This window comes from Physeter macrocephalus, chromosome 4 (assembly GCF_002837175.3).
Source record: "Physeter macrocephalus isolate SW-GA chromosome 4, ASM283717v5, whole genome shotgun sequence".
In the NCBI taxonomy this organism is placed as follows: domain Eukaryota; kingdom Metazoa; phylum Chordata; class Mammalia; order Artiodactyla; family Physeteridae; genus Physeter; species Physeter macrocephalus.
The window spans coordinates 119,626,016-119,632,015 of NC_041217.1; the positions used below are offsets into that span (position 1 = coordinate 119,626,016).

The 6,000-nt window shown below is 34.2% G+C and overlaps 1 protein-coding gene across 1 annotated transcript in view; it reads left to right on the forward strand.

Moving 5' to 3' along the window:
- The window catches only part of ERICH3 (glutamate rich 3), an 81,334-nt gene that overhangs the window by 61,519 nt on the left and 13,815 nt on the right, over window positions 1-6,000 (forward strand).

A 6,000-nucleotide genomic window follows, 5' to 3' on the forward strand; every position in this document is an offset into this window, starting at 1 on the left:
AGTACCTTAGACACATGGAAGGTCTGATATTTTTCTCAACTTTAGGAGGACAGTTAAAGGATTGAGTTGTGTCCTGTGGATGGCCGGTTGTGCCTGCAGCTATTTGGCTCTCACATAGTACCCTGTGCCCTATAACTTGTATCTCGGGCCTTTCCCTGATCTCTCCCATCTGTCTACCCTGCCAACATGGTGGGCATTCTTTTTGACTCCAAGGTAAAATTTGTTGTCCCATTTTAATAGTACTAAAATTCATCTGCGTTTTAAAACTTATGAATGCTTTTAATGTCTATAACATTTATTTTAGAAATGTAAAAGCTGTTATTAAACCACTGGTGCCTACAGCTAAGAATTGAGGATGTTGAATAGTTATCTTTCCATCCAGTCATTATCATTAACCTTCTGCTATGCACTGTGGTCGATAAGAAATGTGTAAGAGAGGGTTCCTTCCATAAAATGTTAAGAGGAAGTCTTGGCACGCCAATAACTGGACAAGGTCAGTAGTCACATGTAAAACCAGAGAAGGTACAAATGTTATGGGGCTTCAAAGGAAGAGAAGACTCATTTGATGAAGTCACCTTGAAAGTTTTCGTGAAGGACATATTTGAGGAAGGCTTTAAAGGTTAGATAAGATTTTGAAGGTGGAATGGAGGAGGATAAAACATGCCAAACAGCAGGAAGTAGCAAGGGATATAACCTTGGAATAAGTTAAACAAAAACTCTAGAATGAGCAGTTTGACAAACTTCAGCCGACAGGCCAAATTTGGCCTACCACCTTTTCTTTTTGTATTGCCTGTGAGTGAAGAATGTTTTTTTTTTTCTTTTTTTTTCTTTCATTTTTAAATGGTTGGAAAAAATCAAAAGAATAATATGTGATATGTGAAAATTATATTAAATTCATATTTCAGTGCCAGAAAATAAAGTTTTATTGGACTAGAGTCATGCTTATTTATTTACATATTCTTAGTGGCTGCTTTTGCTCTACAAGGGCAGAGTTAAGTAGTTGCAACAGAGACCGTATGGCCCACGGTGCCCTAAGGATTCACTGTTTGGCCCTTTACAGAAAAAGTTTGCCAACCTCTGCCTTAGAATTATAACATTAAGACCCCCAACATTTTCAAAATGATTTTGCCATATGTGAGTAATGATTCTTATTAACATACATTTGAAGCCCTTTAATAAAATAATTCAAATTTTTGATCTTGGATTTTATCATTCAATTCTGGTACATGTAATGTATAATCTAGAAAATTTGTACAATTTGGCAAACTGCTGACCAAAAAGGTAGGGATGTTAAAGTTCAGTAGCAACATTGACATTATTACTATACTATTTCTTTTTTTTCCACTTCAGAAAACTAGATTGTTTACCTGGATTTATGGAAGTAGACAACTTTTTGTAAAATAAGATGCACATGATATAGGCTGAAATTAGGGGATAGATAGAATAACAGAAGTATTTGACTAGGATCATATCGCTTGGAAGAGAGTGGGGTTTTTTTTTCCCGCTCTGGATTTGTGAAATGAAGAGTGTAAAGGTTTATTATTTTTCTCAACTATTATGGGAAACCTGTGTTCTTGACTTGATGACATCTGTAATTTTAAAACATTTTGTTATTATCTTTTCATTGAGGTGGGTTCAACACTAGATGGCAACGTTTATGACTATTTATCTCTCTTATGCTCTAATATATGTACCAAACCTCTTTATCAGTGTTTATTTTTCATTAACAGCTTATGAAATAACATTTAGAAAATAGAGAAAAGCGGTCTTAAAGTTATCTATAGATTTATCACACACAAAAATCACCTTTAACATATGGTCAGTCTTTTTATTTCTAAAGTTAGAGTTTACAAAGTTATGTTTTCATATTTCCATAAAATGTTATATTTTGCTATTTATTCTTAACCTTATACCATAAGTATTTTAATGTTATTATGTAATCTTCATGAATATGTTTAATGTCTGTGTATTATTCCATTCTGTGGTTTTTTCATAATTTAAACATTTCCCTATTTTTCCTATTTTCACTACTACTAGTAGTACTCTAGTATCTTATTACCTACGATAATTTGAAATTAATAATTATTTTCTTAGACTAGGTTCCAAGAAGTTTACTTTCTGGATCAAAGGTAATAGACATTTTAAGGTTTTTGAAAAATTTTTTTTTCTTAGAAAAGATTGGTTGAAAAGTTTATACAATACAGAACAGATGAGAATAAGATGAAAGCTAAAGGCTTCCTTGCCTGGCCTTTATTCTTTTTCCTGAGAGATAGATAACTGTGGATAAGTTTTTGTGTGTGCATGATTCCAGAAAATTTTCTCTCTATACACACATATATAAGTGCATTCATATATTATATATATACAGACCTTATTTTTATATACAGATGGAAACATGATACATTTTTGTTTTACAACTTGCTTTTTCCACTTAACACTGTATCCTGAATATCTTTTTATATCAGCACATATAACTGTACTTTTATTCTTATTTACTGTATATGTTATGCCATTGTATTGCCTTAGTATCATAACTTTGCAACTTTTCTTAAAAATATGTTGCCTTCTGTGTAAGAACTTGTAGATTTGTTCTATGGTCCATCTTCCACAAAAGAACAAAATTTCTGGATTACGGAGGCCCAGAGGCAGAGGGAATAAAGTACAGTGGAAAATAAGATATTAATAAGCAAAATAAAACAAAGACCATGTAAAATATTCAGAACGATGTAGAAGGATTATGGTATCAAAACCTAAGGATTAGTAGATTATGACAGTTGGGTGCTCATGTTTTTAAAATAAACTCAAGGAAATGATGCAATAAATTTGTAAATATTTAGAATAATAGATTAAAGGAAGTGACAGATATTCTCAAAAGCCTTTATATTCCTAAGAAAATTTCAGATAAAATAAACCAGGTCTTGAAAGTATCGTGAGTTATATTGATATTGATGCCAAGCAAAGAGGTTATGGTGGGTCCTCCACCTTAATTGAGCCTTCAGTTAGGTGGGTGAGTCAAAGTTATATACTTGAAATGAAGGTCATTTAGGTCACAGCTTATATGAGTTAGATCAGAAGGCTGGTGAAGATTGAAATGTGTGTATTTTATTTAGCTCCCTGATTAGAACCTTAGATCGCAGTGAAATGGGGGCTGAGATAATGTGTAAAAGATTCTATCTCATTTTGTATAGCACTGAATTAATCAATTTCAACTAGACCTAGAATAAAAATTGTGATTATGTTAAGAATAAGTCTATGGGCTAAAAAAATGACGTACAATTAATGATGTTTTGTTGTGTCTAAGTTAATACAACTTAATCTGAATTGTTTTCACTTAAGATCATAGCAATGGATAAATTTGTAAAGCACTACAGTCAATGCCTTCATACCTTTTAGGTTGATAACATAAAGCGATAACTTCCTTCTATTTTATAATATGTCACACTTAATTGGGCTTTGTCCAGTCCACCAACAAATCAGGTGAATTTATATAAAAGATATGTCATATGCAGTGAAGTGGATAAAGTAAAAGATTATAATTGCTAGCTACAATGAGATAGTGCCCTTGAGAGTTAATTCAGTATTATAGGGCATAGTGTTATTTTCATGTGTTTATTTTTCTCTGTTATTTTTAGTTTAAGCTGTCTTAATGCATTGTGACACATGGTGTTCTAATGATAGAACAATTCATGTGGATTTGTGATATTAATATAATTTATACATTATGAATATAAATAATATATTAAGAATAAAGTATTATATAGTATAAAGTAAAATGTATGTAGAAGTAGGCACTTTATACTTTTATATATGAATCAGCAGAAGTCATTAGTGGTTGGCCAGGTAATATAGACCTAAAAAATGTTAGGACTTAAGTAAAATGCAATTTTATCATCACATAGGCAGGATAGAATGGTCTTGATGAAAGAACAAGAAAATCACGTGTTATGAGTTGCAGTCTAAATACAATTTCTGAATGAATTGTGAAAGCATATAGCTGTTTGTTTCAATAGATTTCTTCTGAAATATTTGTTAGGTATCTGCTTTATGCCACACTGTTCCTGGTGTGAATATAACGAAGTCCTTCCCTATATGGGAGTTTATATTCGAGGAGGAGATGTGCCTAACAAGTGAAAGATAAACATGTAATGGGTTATCTGGGCTAAGTGCTAGCAGAAAAGAAAGTCAAGGTAAGGACATAGAGTGATGGTTTGAGGAAAGGGTAGTATTTTTTAGGGCTGTCCTCTCTCAGTGAGGGGACATTTGAGCAAAGACCAGAATGAGGTGCAGGGCTGAGCCACTCTGTCATGTGAAGAAGGAGTGCAGGAAGCAGAAGGCCCAGCAAATGCACAGAGTCTAAACTGGGAGCATCGTTGTTGAGGAAAGAATTTGGAAGGAGGTCAGTGTGACAGGAGCAGAATGGACAAGCCAGAGACTGGAGGAAATGAGGCCAGAGGGAAAAACTTACAGGCCATTGGGAGGAGTTTATTCTGAGGTAGGAAGCCATTGGAAAAATTAGTGCATACAAATGATGTGAGCTGAAAGTTTTGAAAAGATTCTTGCTACTGTGTGGAGGATAGAATTTAGCTTTTTGAGTATGTTATCTTCGAACAGCTGTGATCTTGAGTGGTGATTAATCCTGGATATTTGTAAGCAATGTTTCAATGACAAAGGTAACACAGGAACATCTTTATTGTATAGGTAGATGATGTAAGTCATGAATTTTGTCATAGTGAGTTGTTGGGAAGATAACTGATTGGCTACACAAAGAATGATCAAAGAACACACATAGTTTTCAAGGTGACTGGGAACTTGGAATAAACCTGCATATATATTTACTCAGCTTTTATGGCCTTCTTATGTTCTTAAAATTCAAATGAAAAGTTCTTGGCAAAACTTTCTTCTGATATAGAATTGCTTAAGATACTTAGCATTTTTTTAAAACATATTTATTGGTGTATAATTGCTTTACAATGGTGTGTTAGTTTCTGCTGTATAACAAAGTGAATCAGCTATACATATACATATATCCCCATATCTCCTCCCTCTTGTGTCTCCCTCCCACCCCTCTAGGTGGACACAAAGCACTGAGGTGATCTCCCTGTTCCATGCAGCTGCTTCCCACTAGCAATCTGTTTTACCTTTGGTAGTGTATATATGTCCATTCTACTCTCTCACTGCGTCCCAGCTTACCCTTCCCCCTCCCCATGTCCTGAAGTCCATTCTCTATGTCAGTGTCTTTATTCCTGTCCTGCCCCTAGGTTCTTCAGAACCATTTATTTTTTTTAGATTCCATATATATATGTTAGCATACGGTATTGGTTTTTATCTCTCTGACTTACTTCACTCTGTATGACTGTCTCTTGGTCCATCCACCTCACTACAAATAACTAAATTTCGTTTCTTTTTATGGCTGAGTAATATTCCATTGTATATATGTGCCACATCTTCTTTATCCATTCATCTATAGATGGACACTTAGGTTGCTTCCATGTCCTGGCTATTGTAAATACAGCTGCAATGAACATTGTGGTACATGACTCTTTTTGAATTATGGTTTTCTCAGGGTATATGCCCAGTAGTGAGATTGCTTGGTTGTATGGTAGTTCTATTTTTAGCTTTTTGAGGAACCTCCATACATTTCTCCAACCTGGCTGTATCAATTTACATTCCCACCAACAGTGCAAGAGGGTTCCCTTTTCTCCACACCCACTCCAGCATTTATTGTTTGTAGATTTTTTGATGATGGCCATTCTGACCAGTGTGAGGTGATACCTCATTGTCGTTTTGATTTTCATTTCTCTAATGATTAGTGATGTTGAGCATCCTTTCATGTGTTTGTTGGCAATCTCTATATCTTCTTTGGAGATATGTCTGTTTAGGTCTTCTGCCCATTCTTGGATTGTGTTGCTTGATTTTTTGATATTGAGCTGCATGAGCTGCTTGTATATTTTGGAGATTAATCCTTTGTCAGTTGCTTCGTTTGCAAATATTTTCTCCCAT